This window comes from Chlorocebus sabaeus, chromosome 8 (genome assembly GCF_047675955.1).
Source record: "Chlorocebus sabaeus isolate Y175 chromosome 8, mChlSab1.0.hap1, whole genome shotgun sequence".
In the NCBI taxonomy this organism is placed as follows: domain Eukaryota; kingdom Metazoa; phylum Chordata; class Mammalia; order Primates; family Cercopithecidae; genus Chlorocebus; species Chlorocebus sabaeus.
The window spans coordinates 488,647-508,372 of NC_132911.1; the positions used below are offsets into that span (position 1 = coordinate 488,647).

Consider the following 19,726-nt stretch of genomic DNA (forward strand, 5'->3'; position numbering starts at 1 on the left):
GGCCACTTGGACCAAGTGAGAAAATGCCCCCAGTGTGCTGGTTCACCATTCCGACTCCTGCCTGTCTCTTCCCGTCCAGGGAACTTGGACCCTAACTCGTGCAGGTGCAGATGACGAAGGGCAGAATGAGGGGACGTGGCACCCAAGTTCCCCGACAAGAGAGTTCCACAGAAAGTCCGCTGGATCTTCGCAAATCCAGAGAAATGGCAACAGGACCCAAGGAAATAGAGCCCCACCGGTGTCCTGGAGACTCTTCAGGCATAATGCCTGGAGCCGCAGGATGAGCTGAAAAAGGAGCCAGGCACCGAAGGACAAAAAGGTGTTGACTTTCTTCATCTGGGTTTCCCAGTGCAGTCCAATTCACGGTGGTTTCCAAGGGCTTCCTGGAGGAGAAAACACGTGAGGGTGTGGTCAGGGTTTTCTGATGACGCACTTACTGTGGGGAAGAAGGAGAAGCTCTGAAGATGGATAACGACCGAGATTGCATGTCAAGGTGCACCTCCTTGATGACACTGAGGTCTACGTTGAAATAGAGTAAATATGGTCCAATTACACTGTGTCTATTTTAGCACCTTGTTTAAAAAAAAAAAAAAAAAAGAGATGTAAAACCAGACAGGGGTACATGCACCAGTGCTACATACCTGACGGGAAACATCTATTCTTCAAAGCTTGCAGCTGTACAGGTAGGTTTTAGAATGTCTGTCCATAGTGAACATCGTCTTAGAGTGGGCTGGGCAAATAGACCTTTCCAGGTCATGTAATTGGATTAAGTTGATTAGGTTAGGGTCCGTTTCGCGTCAGGGGTCCAGAGGCACTATAAAAGGCAACCTGGAAAGCAAAGGTCCCTCTCTGCCCCTTCCTCCGGCTTCCTGAAGGCTGCACCGCTTCCAGCAGGGCTGCTCCAGCACCTGCCCATCTGAGCGCCAGTGCACCTGTCCATCTGAGCGCCAGCCGAGGAAAGAAAGTAGACCTGTAATTTCAGGTTAGTTTCCCTGAACGACTGGTTGTTTCACGTAATCCCTGAGGGGTTGGGGGAAAAGAGACAAAGGAAAGTGAAAGAAACAGATCACACTGGGGCTCGCTGATGCGGTAGGATGTGTTCTCCTTACCCGTAATTCTTGGAACAGAAAGCGAGAAAACATTTCCATCTCCGTGCCTGGGAGAAGAGCCAGATGGAAATGCAAAAAGAAATTTACTCCAGCATGCTGAATTGGTGGGTAAATGGAAAAAGAACTTTGGAAAAGGGGTGGTTTGCCCTTTAGCCATGTAAGAAATTCATATGCCACTTGTTCAGCGTTTGTTTAGATGAATTCGTATGGCGTGTGTAAAATACCAGAAAAATAAATAAAGAGGGGCTGGAGCTAAAGCCAAAAAGACAGAGCAGGAAAGACCATCACCTGCTAGTGTGGTAGAGAGGGAGATAACTTCTCTCGATGAATTTGTGTTTGGAAGTTGCCTAATGAAACGGCAAGAGTAGCCATTTGAGTTCTGATAGGAAGCATCCCTTATCCCTGACTTCAAGCAGACCTGCCAAGGGGTGACATCGGCCATGCCCTGTAGCTTCTATTCTTTTGTCCCTCAGGGGAGAGAGAATCATTGTGTCTTCTACTGGAGTGAGTGGTGATAGACCTAAGTCCAGTCTCCAGAATCAGTTGTTTGGTTGGGATTGAAATCTCAACTCCAACTCCGCATACCTAGGCCGTGGGCCATGTGGCAGGTGAAGTTTACTCTTGGACCAGGTAGTCACAGCAGAGGAACACACAATATCTGAGGATGCACACACCACATTGTGATCCACAGATTTGACCGACGGGTGGTGAGGTCTCCTCATGACCACACCGTCATGGAATTAGCTGAGGGTTTCTTGTGGGTGTGTGAATATCCAATGTGCCTAACCATCGCTTTGTGTGTGTTTGTGCGTGATTCAGGTGACCCAACCATCAACCCCTGAAAAAGGCGGCCATAAAACGCCCAGGAGATGAAGATGATGGCACGTCATGACCCCAAAAGTGGGGTAAACAGACTCGTGAGAGCCCAGACACTCCAGAAGCAGCAGAGGGCCCCAGTTGGGCCAAGGGCTCCCCCACCCGATGAAGAAGATCCCAGGGTATGTCTAGCCCTGGAATCTTTTGGGTATCGAGGGGGGAGGAGGGGGCGAGTGTCACACGGTCCTCAGAGACTGGGTTGGTTTCCAAAGAGTTCTGCCAGCACCACCCGGGTTGCTTTTCCCATCCAAGGTGGGCCTGGCTTGGGACCTCCTCCGCGGTCCGACAGGTCCCTGGAGAGACTCTTGGGAGCAACTTCCCTTTCCACTCAGAATCCTGTGTAGCCAGGTTGGGCTGTGTTGTGGACATCGGGTTCACGATCGTCCCCGCTAGAACCCTGAGTCCTTCCTTTGAGAGTTCCTCCCTCACATGGGCTTTGGGAGGGAACATCATAACCGAACCCTCCCGCCACTTAAGGGCCCCCATGCCGGTGTCCCCGCTTTGGAATCCTCACTCAGTTCTGAATTCACAATCCGTCTCAATGTTGACATTGGATCACTGCCTGTGGCTTCAGCTCATTCACTGACATCACTTCCTTTCCACCCACAGGTCAAGGGCAAAAACTGCGGGGTCTTTGGCCACACGGCCAGAAGTACCAGGTGCCCCATGAAGTGCTGGAACGGAGCCCTGGTTCCCCAGACCTTTGGGAGAAAGGAAGGGAAGGAAAACCGGAAACCATGGAAGCCCCAGGTTCGAAGGAACCCTGGGCCCTTGAACAAGGAAAAGGGAGAGAAGGAAGCCAGACCAAGGTGAGCAGTGGGAGGGGTTTTCACCACCCTTAGGGTACTGCCACCTAAGGACACAGTGTCTCTGCACCCGCACACCGTGTGCCTTTCCGTCTCTGGGACAGGGAAGGAACGCTGCAGAGAAACAGACCGGGTTCCCCATCCGGGAGCTCCTTTGGCTCTGGGAGATTCAGGGACGGTGGAGAGGCGGGGGCGCTTCGTGCAGGTTCTCCATGACAGGGGGAAAAGCAACGGAATGCAAATGACAGTCCTTACTTGGGAAGCCTAGAGGGCCACCAGCAGGATGGGAAGGTTGGCACATGAGGGAAGGTGCAAAGGCGGAAAGGACACAAAAGTTCCATTTATGTATCACAAAACACAGAACGGGACTGGGCCCCAGACAGGCTTCTCCCTGTCTCCTGGGGAGAACCAGGGGGCAGGGCCTGAACTTTTTCTCTTCTGCAGGCAACAAGACCTGTAGAGGAAGGCTCTCCTCCAGATCTTTTCCGAGACACCTCCGGAGAAGCTGCCGCCAAATCGAAAAGAATCCATGGAATCTTGTGATTATCTGAGGGTGAGTGTCACCCTGGGCCGCTCGTCTTTTTCTCCTCTAGGTCACCCTGGTTGATTTCCTTTCAGGTTCCCGTGTGTGTGAGGGGATCGGGGAACCCTTCTTCCCTGCCTTCTTGGGGTCAGGGACTCCACGATCCTTCCAGGTCCATTTGATTCCAGATGAAGGCATCTGAAGATGCCGTATTTCCTGCTGCTTTCTTTCTGTGCAATGATGGCAAGCCTGCCAACAACATCTTCCTAGCGGCGTGAGGAAATTAGTCCCTCTGGGGCGCCAAACATGGAGGAGGCTCACCCCAGGAACATGCATGTTTTCAGAAAAGACGTCCTGGGAACCCTTGAGCCACTGACCTGCCTTCAGATGGACATTAGTCCGTCCCACTTCACGGAAGGCTGAGTGGAGGCGCTTTGATCCAGTGAATGCCCAAGACACAGTCTTTAGAAAAATGGTATTCTCAGATCATAGCTCGAGAGTGCATTTTTCATGGGTCTTGTCCCGATCAGCACTCACCTTGAGGATCTGTCCCTACTTCCAAGGACCGCCTGTCCATACCGTATTAAGAATTTCCTGCTGTGTGCACCTTGTCTTTGAATGTGATTGATTTCCATGTTGGCTCGATGCCGAGGAACCTCTAACGTGTGTGGTCTCCTTTCTTTCAGGTTGCAAGCAGGCCAATTCCGGTCCACACAATTAATAAGAGGCCACGCGTGGACACTGCCCTCACTGATGGCTCAGCTACCAAAATGTCTGACACGGTATCCGTCTTGGCTTCACTGTCTCCCCTCAGAAAAGCCAGTCCGAGCTCCTCGTCAAGTCTCCGACCAAAGGAACGACAGACAGGGGCTGTGGCCGACATCCCTCAGCCTGGAGTCAGGCAGCAGGGCCCGGAGCCTCTCGTCGTGGTGAAGCCGACACACAGCAGGCCTCAGGGTGGCAGTCGAGAAGTTCCCCAGGCTGCCTCCAAGCCCCACGGCCTGATCCGGGTCATCAGCCCCCAGGCACAAGACAATCGTGCTGCGGTGACCTCACAGCCCTGCCCACCAGCCGACACACACAGCTTGGGCCTCGGCTCCAATCTCAGTTTCAGGCCAGGAGCCAAGAGAGCTGCCCAGGCTCTGACTCAGGCTTGCCTGAACTTCCCCAAGAAACCGAGAATGGGTTCCTTCCAGATGCCCGAAAATGCCATCCAGGGAGGTGAGCTGGGGGCCCCGGAGACTCTCCAACCTCTGCCAGCTGCAACCGAACTCAGACCAAGTCCGTCGCCCCAGATGAGCAGGGGGACACCCGCCCAGGTGCCCAGCAGCGACCGGCAGCCTCCGCACAGCAGACCTTGCCTGCCTACTGCCCAGGCCTGCACCATGTCCCATCACCCAGCGGCCAGCCACGATGGGGCCCAGCCTCTCAGAATGCTCTTCCGGAGACTGGAAAACGGATGGTGGAGCTCCAGCCTCCTGACAGCTCCCTCGTTTCTCTCTCCTGAGAAGCCGGGAGCCTTCCTCGTTCACAGCCGTCATGTCTCAGAGAAGTCTGAGGCTCCCTGTGTTCCTGTCCCCCTGAGTGTCCTCTATGAGGACCTTCAGGTTTCCTCCTCCTCAGAGGACAGCGATTCTGACCTGGAGTGAGACTACAGATGGCCAGGGCTCCATTGCATCCAGTTCCCGTGATTTGGAGGGGTCTGTGGGACTGAGGAGCACAGAGCAGAGAGCAGACTGTGTGTGGTGATTCCCAAGCTCCCCAGCTGTGGTGCTTCTGGGGATGTTGGAGCCCAGGCCAGGCAGGGACCACATGCAGAGACTCTGCCTCATCGAATTCTTGTGAGGGACATTGTAGTTCACAGGGCGCTCCGGAAACCCACCACCAGAAGCTTCTGTGCCAGTGATTCGTTGCCTCAGAAACTGGTTGATGGTGACGCGTGGGAGTCAGACTTCCGCTGTGATGTCAGTAGGAAACTGGGGAATGACTGTGCATTTGCTCTCTAGATGACTGAATCAGGGAACAGTTAGGGAACCCTGAGAGATGCAGGCCTTCAGCTGCGCCCCGCCCTGACAGCAGTGTTTTGGACGCTGTGAAGCGTTCTGCGCAAAGCGTTCTTGGGGTGTTTCCTCAGCCTCGAAAATTGGGCTCTGGAATGCCATTGGAAATAGGTGTGTTTAATTTGTTTTGAAGTGAATAAAATTCTCAAAAAGATGACGTACTCTCTTTTGACTTTCATTCCGTGTTTGTGTGTAACTGATTTTCCAAGGGCTTGAAAATTTCTTGACTGGTCAGCAATCCAAGTCATTTTGTCTCTGAAACAGAGTTGATTGAGGGGACCGCAGGTCTTCGCAGGACCTGTGACTTCTTAAGCATCCACAGGGGCAAGAGAACCTCAGCCCCACTCTACCAACACGCACCTAGTCAAATTCCGCCAAGTGAATCTCACGCACGCTAACACGTGGGGAGTGTTGCTTACACCACGAGTCCCCATTTGGCTCACGGTGATGCCACATATGGGGTTTCACACGTATGTGTTGCACCGTAGTCCACTTTACAGTGGTAGAATAAATGTATTGGCTTTCTGTCGGTTTGTTGGAGGCAAAAACCTGTGATGTTGTTGGTTTTTGGTGGGAGAGTTTCACTTTCGAAAAGAAAATACTCTGAAAATGGAGGTTGTCCTAGACTGTATTTCAAGGTGAGTCTACTTGATGCCAGTGAAGCATATTTTGGCATATAATACATATGGTTATATTATATTTTGTCTATATTACCTCATTTAAAAAAACCATTTTGTGAAAAATGTCAGAGTTAGATATACCAATGTTCAATTTCTGATCACGTGTCCAGAAGCACTGTAAAATGCAGCCTAGAATGCAAAATTCCCAGCCACTTCTTTGTTGAACTCTCTGCAGAGCGGCATTGCATTCAGGAGTTTTCAAGGTGCACTAGTGTGGCATGAGCTGGTCTCTGGCTTCCTGCGGAAGTTAGAATCCTGCAGATTGTTTAGGGGTGGTATCTGCTTGTCCCATCTTTCCAGGTCATCATTAACCTTTCCTTGGCACCCACGTGGACTCAGAACTTACCTAGAGTCACAGGCAGGTCTGGGAAGCTGGCCTTGAGCCTTTGTGCAGTCCATGATGGTTCCATGCCTCTGATCTGCTGGGGCACATTCTGCAGAGGGATGGGCTGGCATAAGCTGTCCCTGCCTTTCTGAAAATCACGGAGATTCCTGGTACCTGAAGCCACACAGAATTATCTGTGGAGTTTCAGGCAGGACAAGGATGCCATTCACAGGCTCCTGTTCTTCCACTTAATGGCAGCAAGAGTGATTCCTGGGTTTCCTAATTGACTTCAAAACAATTTTGGTGACTTTGTTGTGTCAATGACCACTCCTGTTTCTGTGGCATCCAGTTCTCCTGTAAGGTTTTTGGGGATTATGTGGAAACTCGTGCATTTTTCCAGAGCCTTACTTCATCCTGGATGCTCTCAGGCATGCACAAGCACATCCCTGCCTTGGTGGCATCTTGGAGCATTGCAGGAGACCCCTTAGGTCTAGGAGGCACTAGGAGGTCCATCAGGAATTGGGAGGGCATGTGTCTGCCCATCTGTAGCATGAAATTCTATTCACCTTCAGAATGCAGATTCTTCCTGAACTAATAAATTATCTTCATCTTGGTGTAAGTAGCCACAAAAGAAAAATTCATATTAACTCCATGAATAAAAATAACTGAAAATCAACAATGAAGTTAATAACGACAATGTTAATTATTATAATATTGATAGTAATAATAAAACAAAGGCATTAGAGATTAGAGATTCCCTTAAGTGAAGGACAATGTGAAGATATAGGGATACATGAGTTGTTTGGACTCAGAGTCCAATGAAACATATTCCTCAAAGGCAAAGACAAGAAACATAAGGAAAATACAAAGTTCATGGATGACCTCCTGGGCTACCTTGGAACTCATGTGGGAAAACTGCAGGCAAAGTGTACCTCGTCTTGGGACTGCCCACCACCCAGCCCCCACTCACCTTCATGAGGTAGGACAGCAGGATAACGGGGAAGGAGTTCATGCAAGGGATGCAAGACTTGTGTCACACCTGATTCAAAGAAGCACTGCTTATGACAGATGTTTATCTCCTAACACTGTGGCACCTCTAACTGCCTGGCTGCATGTCTGCCACCTGTTCTTCTTAGGTCACAGGAGGGACAGACATTACTGTCCACCCATCTGCATACAGAGCCATTGGAGGACGTTATCCTTCTTGCTTCCTCTTTGAAAAAGGGCAACATACATGGCAGATGCCATTCTCTGTCTCTTTGGAAAACTTTACCAGCACATTTAAGGTTTTCTTCAGCCACAGAAAGCCACCTGCTTCAAAGTCTCACCCTCCACAAGTGGCAAGCACACAATTATTAATGGAGGCAAGGGATGCATAGACTTTGCCATTTGATTCAATTGGGACAAATAGGGGAGGCCTTCTTAGCTGAACAGCTCTGTCTGTGCGGCCAGTTGACAAAGTCAGGCTGCGTTGCCATTAGACTTGTCCCTTTGCACATAAGGCTTCACTCTAATCCTTTCCACAGATGTGGATCCTCACATTACTTCCTAATAAACATCCTGCACACTAAACTTCATCTATATCCAGCTCCCTGGGAACAAAACCTGTGACAAAAGTGAAAAGTTTCTAGGGAAAATATGGTTTCCTTATCAGACAGGGATCAAATTCTGCTGAGCTAGAACATAAGGTAAAGTCTGATGCCATCTCATGATTTTTTTTATTAGAACATTACCACTGCCAGCAAAAATTATGTGCATCAATTCATGGGGACAAAAATCATATTGGAGTGGGATGAGGTTGTTGTGAGTTGAGGAGAAATTTTGATGAATGAACTTTACCCTCAGGTGAGTTCAGGAGAGGAGATGAAGATGAAAACAGCTGGAAATAAAAGATGTCCAAAAACATTTTTCTGGTTTTTTAAAAATCAAATTTCAGGTTGGGAGACACTATGTTTAAATTCTAAAAGAATGTAGCATACTGAGAGGAAATAACTATAGATAAATTGTCCTTTTTGTAAATAATACACTTTATGGTACAACAGGAGACCAAGGGACACAACACAAATTTGGAGTTAAAGAAACTAACAGACATTCTCGATACTCAGCTGTTATGGCAGAGATGCCGGAATGATGGATGTCCATGTAGCAGTATTTTTTTTTTTTTTTTAGACATAATCTTGATCTATAACCAGGCTGGGGGGCAATAGTGTGATCTCAGCTCACTGCAACCTCCGCCTCCTTGGTTCAAGAAATCGTCCTGCCTCAGCCTCCCAAGTAGCTGGGACTACTTGCGCACCACCACACTCAGCTAATTTTTGTATTTTTAGTAGAGATGTGGTTTCACCACGTTGGCTAGGATGGTCTCGATCTCTTGATCTTGTGATCTGCACCCCTTGGCCTCCCAAAGGGTTGGGATTAGAGGTATGAGCCACTATGCCCAGCCCATGTAGCAGTACTTTTGAACTTAATGGCTGAAAGCATCCACCTCCAAACTTATGTATTATATTCACAAAAGAGTACAAACCATGTAATGAATTTTAAGGGGAAGACAAGCCTGTGGGAATTCAACAGCCATGGCAACGTTTTGAACTTCTTTTTATTAAACATATAAGAAGTAAGTGAAGTTCAAGACCTAACAGAATTGCCAGGAATTATTTGAAGAATTACCAAGATGACTTAGACACTATGAAATCCTTACGATGCCCTCTGGTGGAGTTTCCTCCTGGAGCCAGTGATTTTAAGCCAGAGGCAAATGTCTCTGCAGGCATAAGAATTCGACTCAAATGTACTCTTCAATTTTAAATGAGATGACAATAAAATTGTCTCCTATATAGTAACAACTTTTTTTTTCTTTCAGACAGGGTCTTTTTCTGTTGCCTAGGCTGGAGTGGAATAGGGCACTCTTGGCTCACTGCAATCTCTGCCTCCTGGGTTCAAGTGATTTTCCCACCTCATCCTCCTAAGTAGCTGGGTTTATAAGCATGTGCCACCGTGTCTGACTGATTTTTGTATCAGCAAAATTATTTCTGGGGTGGAGAGTTAGGGACCTTTATTCTCCCATATCCAAAAACGTATTCTCCAAATGATCTGTCAATACAAATAACTGATACCTATATTTGCTAACCTATCTTTTTCTGTCTTTAAATTCAGAACTAGAGTGTGGAAAAGTTATATTAAGATGGTTTTCTCAATTTTCAACACAAGTGATGGGCTAGGCACTATTCTAGGTGCTACAGATACACATTCACATACCCACAATAGTTTTGCCTTATTACCTCCTACATTCTAATAATGCACCAAAAGAAAAGTATAGATTAGCTTTTTGTTTTTTTGAGATGAAGGTTAATTCTATCACCCAGGGTGGAATGCAGAGGCGCAATCTCAGCTCACTGCAACCTCTGCCTCCTGGGTTCAAGCGATTCTCCTGCCTCAGCCTCCTGAGTATCTGGGATTACAGGCATGTGCCACCATGCCCAGAAAATTTTTGTATTTTTCAGAAAGACGGCTTTCATTATTTTGGCCAGGCTCGTCTCAAATCCTTGGTCTCAAGTGATCCCTGCACCTCGACCTTCCAAAGTGCTGGGATTATAAGCATGAGCCATAGTGCCCAGCCAAAGAGAATAGCTTTAAATAGAAAGCATGAAAACAAAAGAAACGTATGCCCATCAATTTTATACTGTATTTGGCCAGGTGCAGAAGACCGACTTGTAGTATTGTAAGGGAATAAGGTCAGTTCACATCTAATTGTTTGGACAAGTCACCAGAAACCAAAAGTTGGAGGAGTTGTATTTTTTGAGGTGGGTTGCACAGGCAAGCAGCAAGTTGCTATCTCTCCAAAGTCCAAAACTGTTCTATGTCTCCTACTGTGGAAAAATGCATCTTCTACTTCATTTCAATTTATATAGGAAAATGCTTAATAAAACTAAAAAGGGCTACATTCTAGGGACACAGCTAGACCATACATATACTGAATCTTGATTCTGGAAACACATCTTGTTCAATGTAATTGGATTTTCATGACAACAAAAATGTAACCCTGACACAATATTGGAGAGTCAAAAGGAAAGGACATTTTGGATTGAATTTTTTTATTTTAAAAAATGTCCTTGAGTTCTATTAACAATAGCTAAAACCTGGGAACAACTCAAATGTCTATCGAGAGGAAATCGATAAACAAATTATACGCATATTATAGAGTAATATTGGGCAATAAAGGCGGATGATCAACTCTATTAATCAACATCTTGGAACAATATAATCTTTCTCACCCTGAGTGGGGAAAGCTAAGCTAAAAAGTGTCCTATAATATAAATAAATGTGCACAAAATTCTAGAACAGACAAACCTAATATAAGCTTAAAAAAATTCAGAAAAGCCAGGTACAGTGGCTCATGCCTGTTATGCCAGCACTTTGAGAGGTGGGTGGATCACATGAGCTCAGGATTTTGAGACCAGACTGGCCAACATGCTGAAGCTACTCCATCTTTACCAAAAATACAAAAATTAGCCCAGTGTGGTATTGTGTGCAGGAACAGAAAACCAAATACTACATATTCACCGTTATAAGTGAGAGCTAAACATTGGGTTATACATTGCTTAGCTCTCACTTATATGGAAACAATAGACACCGGAGATTCTTAGAGGGAGGAGGGAGGGTTGGGTACAAGACCTTAAAAACTGTCTATTGAGTATTATGTTCACTATGTGTGTGATGAGATCATTCATACTCTAAACCTCAGCGTCACACAAGACATCCATGGAACAAACCTGCACATGTATCCTCTGTGTATAAAATTAAAATTAAAAAACTAAAATGAACAAACAGATATGAGTAGGAATTTCTCAAAAGAGGAGATACAAATGGACGATATATATATAAACAATTCTTACCCTCTCTAGTCATCACGGGAATGCAAATGAAAACTACCATGAAATATCACCTCACACCTGTTAGAATAACTATTATCAAAAAGATGGATGATAACAAGTGTTGGTAAGGATGTGGAGAAAAGGGAGCCTTTGTATACTGGTGGTGGGAATGTAAATTAGTATGGCCATCTTGGAAAATAGTATGGAGGTTTCTCAAAAAATTAACAATAAAAATACCATTTTGTTCCAGCAATCCCACTTATTTTATATATATATATATACACACACACATATATATATAAAACATATAAATATATATGAAGTCATTGAAATAATTATGTGAAAGAGATATCTGCACTCATATGTTCCTTTCAGCTCTATTCACAATAATCAAGATATATGAAGAAGACACACATGTTATCATTCATTCACGGACGGATGAATTAACGTTATATATATATATGTATGCACAATGGAATATTATTCAGTATTATATAATAATGAAACCCTGTCATTTGTGACAGCATCGGTGGATCTGAAGGGCATGAAGTCATGTGAAATAAACCAAACACAGAATGACAAATATTGTATGATTTCACTTGTATTTGAAATCTCAAATAAACTCAGAAGCAGAGAGTAGACTGGAGGTTGCCAGGAGCTGTGGTGCAGGTAAATGAGTAGGTGTGATTATAGTGCAAAGTTTTAGATATACAAACATAAATAAGTTCAGGAGGTCTAATCTACAGCATAGTGCTTATAGTTATGAATGCTGTATTGCATACTTAAAATATAATAGGAGGGTGAATTTTATGTTAATTGTTCTTACTAATAGAAATAATAATTAGAATGGGAGGGAGAACTTCAGGAGGTGATGATTATGTTTATAATCTTGATGGTAGTGATGCTTTCACAATGTATCCTTATCTTCAAACTCACTGAGATATACACATTAAATAGGTACAGCTTTTTTAATGTAATCATATCTCAACAAAGTGTTTTTAAGGGAGGTTGGTTAAAAAATTTAAAAAGGAAGGGTAGATGTTCCTTTGCCCTTCTCTCACACCTTTTTTCTTCCTGTTGTCTAGAATTCAGAAATAATAGGTGGGAATTTAGCAGCCAATCTAGGGTATTTTCTAAAGTATAGCAGAGCAGATACCTGGAAGGGACCTGTATCCCTAATGATATTAGAAAGTATCTGTACTAGCCCTGAATGGTGTAACTACAGGTGAATTTTAAGTGACAAAGAAATCAACCTCTGTCTTGTTTAAGCAACTTCATTCAGGCATTAATTTTATAAACAGGTAGAGAATACATACTCCTTATGAGCAGAAACAATGTTTATAAATAAAACAATAGTGATAAATAAAAGAAAATAAAAAGCAGTGAAACAAAGTGGTTTAATAGCTATACATAGTTATTTTGTTGAAAGATTCTGCTGCTAATATTATGCAATATTTTTGTATGCTGGTGCAAGTAAGGAAATTTACATTGTCTAATAAAAATTATTTATCAATTTATAAAACAGTAAACATTTCATAGAATGGGGCTAAGAATCTGCATTGCAAAATAACTTTCAGTTGATTTTATGCACAATAATTATTGAGAATCCCAACAGATCTGGACCTACATAGGTGCTATCAAGACTTAAGGAAGAAAATTTCCCTGACTCTATCCCTACCTACAGTTATTAACAGATCTAGAGATTCAGAACTCAAATCCAGACCTCCTGCTTCCATGTGCAGTGGCCTTTCACTGTCCTGTTTCGCTTCACTTGTTGAAGAGGATTTGAGAACAAATGACCACATGATTCAACTCTCTCCTCAGCTCTGAGGAATATAGCCCTGTCCTGGCAAACAAGAAGCTCACACAGTAGTAGAGGAGGCAAATAGACATTCACTAATCTAGCATACAAGCAGTAGGCACTGTACCATAAACAAGGTACTGTGGGGGTTCAGACCAGGAGCAAAGCAGGGATTAGCAGGGCTAGTAAAGTCTGGGAAGTGTTAACAAAATGTCTAATCATTAACTAAACCAAATGGTTTCTCAACATGGCCTAATTAATTGTAACTTAATATAAATGGTTGGTTGTTCATAAGCCTTAACCTTTTGCCAAAATATTTGTAGCTTATGTTCCCATTTAACAAGGTTTTCTGGTCAAAACGGTGCACCCACATCTTTCTAATGAACTTAGTGTCCAATAAAACGTGGACTTTCAGTCATCCCATGAAGGTGATTTTGCATGCATAGTACATCTCTGTCTGCGAATATGCCTAATGAGGTATGGAAGAACACTTATTATCCAAACAAAGACATTCCACTGGTGCTAGAGAGCTACAGACAGAAGTTTTTTCTGCCTACTGGAAATAAAGCCAAGCTTTCTTCTTCCTTCAGCAGTGAGGATTGCTGTCCTCCTCTTTATCTTTCTCTCTCTCTCTTTTTTTTTTAATGGGCAAAACTCTACCAAATAACAAGATAAACTTTGTGTAAGCCTTGGTAAGAGCAGAGTGTCTGACACCGTATGGTGCTATAATACTCAAAGCAAAAGCAAAATCATCTATGACCAGAAAAGGGAGTCACAGGACATCTAGAAGACTTATTGGCCAAGAGACCTGTAGCCTTGTAGTTCATTAGCTCTCCATAAGAACTCTCACGTGAAATGAAGTCAGTGGTGGTTCAAGTGCTTGAAACCCTCATTACTCTACCTCTAAATGTGAATTAATTAGGCAAGTTTACTAGCAGTTACTAGACCTCAAAAGCAAGAGAGTCAGGCATTACTCTACTAAATATTGTTCTCCATAACTCCTCTATTTTCTTTAGGAAAAGCTAGTTAGCCTAAGACATTTGGCATAAGGGCTATGCCAAAGCTATGTTGGAGTCAGCCAGGAAGGATTCATGGGGGTCTCCTTGAAAATATTACAATAATCGAAGAAATCTTCAACCTATTGCCCCTCAGTACTGTTGGTCCCTTGTACTTGATTTTTCCCCTTAAGTTTTATTCCAATTTCTAATATTATCATTCCCTCTTCTTTCTCAGCAACTAGTCCTCCAAAGTAGAACTTAAACAATGACCAGACATGGCCCTGCAACAGAGCATATCCTTCTACATTTAGCATGCAATCATGAATCACAGGTATAAGACCCCTTGAACAGACATGGTTTTGGTGACTACATGTAGGACTTATTGCTTTTACCCAAGAAGAGGATCAGACATCCTAAGTAGCTCAGAAATTTTTCTGGAGCTCTTGAATGTGTAGAGGCAAGAAAGATTAAGCAACCTGTTGCCTCACATGAGGCATACTATCTTCTTATGTTTTCTTTTGAATTCAGGATTTCAAGGTTGGGGAAGGAGTGGGAAAGTAGCCATGGACATGTGAGAATGTAGATGATCCTTTTACATTGTCAGGAACGGTCAAATTCTATGCTTTATGTTGTTTGCTAAAAGACACTTTCCAAAGCTTTCAACAGAAAATGTAATGGCACACATGCCTATTCTTGGTGAACCCAGACTTTTTATCTAGTCTGTGATAGTCAATTTTGAAGGACTGCTTAGGGTAATGAATCCTTCAAGTTGTAAAGATGAAGGGCAGTTTTTGGACAATTCCCATTTTGCTGTAGGAAAACTAATCTGGAAGAAGTAAAAGGGAGAGATTGAAGTGGGAGAGAATGGAGGTGGAAAATGAGTTCAGTTGATCAAATATTTGTTAAGCACCCACTGTATGTCGGGCTCTTACAAGGAAGCAAGCAAAGAACAAAAGCATGTGATGGTCTTCCTCCTAAGAAGCTAGAGACCAGTAACCTGGATTGCTATAGATCAGAAAAATGTCCACAAGCCCCTACAATACAGCACTGGCATAGGATGAAGAAGAAGTTTCTTTCTATGAGATCAATAGCATACAACCAAATAAGAAAGTCAAAAGTTACACAAAGTTCAAAAACCTAAGGCACCAACCTTTAAGAGATCTGACTGTTGGTGGTGACTTTGGAAGGAAAGTTATTATTAGGATTATTTTAGTACTAAGAGTTTTGAGCTGTCTATCCAATATTTTCATCTGCACCTCTGCTTTGGTAATACTGTGTGTGTGCGTGCGTGCGTGTGTGTGCGTGTGTGCACATGCGCCTTTTCATGTGTATGAAATATATTATCTATACCACACTCCACATAGGTTTGGGGGTTAATTACATACAGGCTGATCTGAATCTATACTCTTAGGGACGGGGTTAAGCTACTCTACCACATTGTGAAGAGTTGATATGTAAGAGACTCTGAACATCTTATAAATTATCTTTAAAATGTTTCCTTTTTTGGGAAGGGAGGAATAAGTATTTGTAAACAAATTCAGAAATATCTTTACCTAAACAAAAGAACAGTTAGTTAACCTTGTTGTGATTAGCAGAGAGGATAGCTGCAGACACTATAAAATCACTCAGCAACAAGATTTGACAAAACGTTAAAGATGGCTCTATTTTTCCTGTTTTATACAGGAAAATATTAAGGCCCGGGGAATTGAAGTACTTTTCCCAGCAGTGGAGTAAATGTCAGAGTCAAGGCTGTGTTTTACATCTCGGTTTCCCCACACATCCCACCCTATGGTTCTGTTGTGCTGTTCTTTTGTGTGACTCCTCAAAGCCTGGTTAAAGGTGATACCGTATCAAATTGTATTAACTCAGTAGCACAAAACACCAGGGAATTGATTTATAAGTGTATTAACCTTGTGGCATTACTGAAGACCTATCTGATTAGTAGTTATCAAGTAGTCACCCTGGCTAAATATATAGGTTTGATTTTTAATTTTGAAAATGAAAAATATTTTAAAATATATGTCTTACATCCATATGTCCAGGAAATTTTAATCAATTTTTAAAACTTTCAAATTTAGATAAACTCATGTTTTTTGTTGTTTTAATTTTCACTCAATGAAAATAGAAAAAGACTAATTGGATAGAACAGCACAGCAGAAGCATTACTTATCGCCAAAAATGGGATGCAACAAGACTGAAGAAGAAAATGCAGGACAGTGCTTAAAAAAGCAGTCTAATGAAAAGTGGGGTCTCCTCAGGATGTCCTTAGGCAGACATTGCAGCAGAACTGCAAAGTTCTCTTTAGAAGGCTGGGGAAGAGAGGAGGAAGCAGAGAAGGGGCAAGAGTGGAAAACAGAATGAGGCTCCGAATACCAAGCGTTAGTGCCGTCCCTATCACCTTCCTCACTTGATCACTGGGTGATCTTGGGCAAGTTTCTTCCTTTCCCTCAGCTCATTTCCTCATCTGGAAGGTAAGTTACTAGACAAGATAGCCTTTGATGTTCATTGTAACTCTCACTGATCTTCCCCAAGCAAATAGCTGGGAAAGACACTGTGCCCACAATATGCAAGACACAAGGTTTACAAGCAAAGAACAAATCAAAACAAAAGATGTTTTAAAACCCCTAATGTCACTTGAATTCTTACAACTAAGCAATGGTACATCATACTTTTACAAAGCCCTTCTGTGATTTCATTTTTAAAATCATTTCAAGTTTTATTTTACTTCATATTAAGATAATGGGAGATAAAGTGTTAAATGGGTTCATGCAGGAATATATGTAAGAGACACAAAAATCCAAAATAGGTAATTGTTATGTTAGTAGTTCCCTTTACTGAGGGGGAGCAGACAAAAGAATGTTAGAAAAAGCTTCATAAAGTGGATTATATAGAATGTGCTTTAAAAGAGTTTTGTATTTTATTGAGTGGAAAAGAGCAATATGGGAAGTTATTGTTCAAGGGTTAAAGCTATGCAAAATGAGTCAATTACAGAGATAGGCTCTAAAACATAGTACGTATAGTTATTACTGAGGTATTTTGTATTTAACAATTTGTTAAGAGGGTCGAACTTAGGGGTTCTGACAACAACAACAACAATAAAGGGACATAGGAAACATTTGGAGGTGATGGATATATTATTACCTGGATATTTGTTGCGGTAACAAGAGTAATATCTATGTGCAAATTTGCCAAACTATATACATTAATTACCTACAGTTTTTGTATAACAATTTTACTTCAGTTCCTACTATATTGCCTGGCAAACAATACTTTATACTTAAAGTAAGAGCAATGATTATTGCATGTGTATGTTGAAAATAATAAAGAAAGCAGGTGACAATAAGACATCCTGAGGCTTTTGGAAATAAATAGCATTCACCTGCTTTCTCATCCATTGAGATATCACCACATTTATGTACTTGTGTGTCCCTGGAAGTTTCTTGTGGGAGATTTAGTTATTCTCTTTTCGTTAGGCTCTACTAACCAAGAACAAATCACAGACTCAGACAGCGTCATAAAAAGGCCCAGACCCACGATGTCCAGAGACTCCAGGCTCAACCCACATTGATGCTGGCCCTTCAGCCATGAGATTCCATTTGCTTCTTCTTATTCTCCTTCTTTTTTCAATTCTTTTATCCCCAGGTAAGTTGGTAGCTGATTACTCTAAGGTTCTGCAGATTAGAAGGCTATATCCCTGGCCAGACAAGATCCTAGAATCAGTCCTGTGGGTTCAAGAACCTAATATTTACAGCTTCACTAGGATTATAATAGGGAAAAATAGAAAAGAGACTCATTTAGCAGTAGCTCCTGTTGATAAGATTCCATCCATGTTTTTTGATCTAGTGAGTGGATATAATAATGGATGCTGCTGAAATTCAATGCTGTCAGATCAAACTGCCTACATATAAATTTCCATGCCCCACCAAGGCATCTCAAGATACAAAGTAAGGATACAACAGAATGTGACCTCAATGAGATGCCTTTGTGGGACCTGGAAATTTATATGCAGGCAGTTAGATCTGACAGGATTGAATTTCAGCAGCATTTATTATTATATTTGCTCACTAGGTCAAAGGAGATGGATGGAATTCTATCAACAGGAGCTACTGCTAAATGAATGCTGACAAATCTGAAAGTTTTATTCAAAGAGACAAACAGAAAAATCATAATCCTAGAATAAGTGAAAATTATATCAGAGACTTCAAAGTAAATTCTATTTTACGTGTCTATGAATAAAAAATGATTCACAAAGTGAAACTTAGGACTAGAAAGGAGAGTTAAAGGAACTTCAGACAAGTGAATTAATAATAAGTAAAGACACCAAGAAGTGCCGCTCATGGTATATTACAGGTAACCACACAGAAATGGGTAACATCACTTTCAATACTAAACGGGCTAAAATTTAATGGTCTAAGCATGCATTTTGAGGGCTTTGGGGGAAAAAAAACAGCATAATACACCTAAAGAAGATAAAGGGAAAGTTATAAATACAAAATATAAATTAATGAAACAAATGAGAAAAAAACTAATATTTTAAAAAATGTTTTTCATAAAGTCTAATATACTTTATAATAACCTGGCAACACTGGACAAACGAGAACATGCTTAAAATAACTATTGCAGGAATGAAAGGTTAATGTCAAAACAGATGTTTCAGAGATTCAAATAATTTTTTAAAAAATATATTTGTATATTATCTTCCCTCTTTGCTGTGTACTTGGGGATTTTCCTGTTGCAGTTCACTATATCATGTGTCATCAATTGTGACTGTGTCATCAATTTTTATGCTAGTAAATTATTACCATCAGCATACAAATATGCTGTTAAGTATGTCCTTGCTTTTCTTCTGATGCCAGCTGTCATCCTATTTTTTGCTCCAGTTTTCAGCAAAACATCTTAAAATCGTTGTCCATACTCTCTGCCTTCAATTCCTCTCCTCTCATTGTCTCTTAAATATATCCCAGTTGGGCTCTCTCGCCTTTTTTCGATCATGTTATTGACACCACTCTTGTCAAAGTTACCAATAATCTCCATATTGCTAGATCCAATGATCATTTTTTACTACAACTTTAATTGGCCTATTAGCAGCATTTGACACAAATAATCACTTCCTTCTTCATAGTATACTTTCTTCACTTGGCTTCCAGGACAGCACATTCACTTGATTCTCAGCCTATCTCACTGGAGCTACCACTTCAGCTTCCTTTGTTTCTTCCTCATCTTTTCCCATCACACTTCCTATTGGAGAGCTCCGGAGCTCAGTTCCTGATTCTCTTCTCTTCTCCCTCACCACACACTCTGGAGGGGCTCAGCAAGTCTCATCCTTTTCAATTCTCCTTTTGGACCTCCTTTTGAACTGCAGGCTTATAATAAATTATCCAACTGCATAACTGGTATATCTACTTGACACTTAATTTCAAAAGTCATAGATATCCAAAATTGAACTCATGATTTTCCCTCATAAACCACTACCTACAGATTTTCTCTTCTTGCTGAATGCCATGGTCAGCACTGGAGCCTCTCTTAGCTCTCCTGTACACTTTCATCCTCAGCAAGCCTCTATCTCTGCACCTCAAGAATCTCTCAGGGCTCCTATCCCTTGCCCAGCCTTGGGCAGTAGCTGCCTCACACTCAGTGAAAGACCAAGAATCTGCTTCTCTCATCTACCTGCCCTGCCCTG

General features: G+C 42.6%; 1 pseudogene; it reads left to right on the top strand.

Moving 5' to 3' along the window:
* Nucleotides 1–1,984: 1,984 nt before the first annotated feature.
* On the top strand, nucleotides 1,985–4,963 carry LOC140712161 (protein FAM90A5-like; annotated as a pseudogene).
* Nucleotides 4,964–19,726: the final 14,763 nt, after the last annotated feature.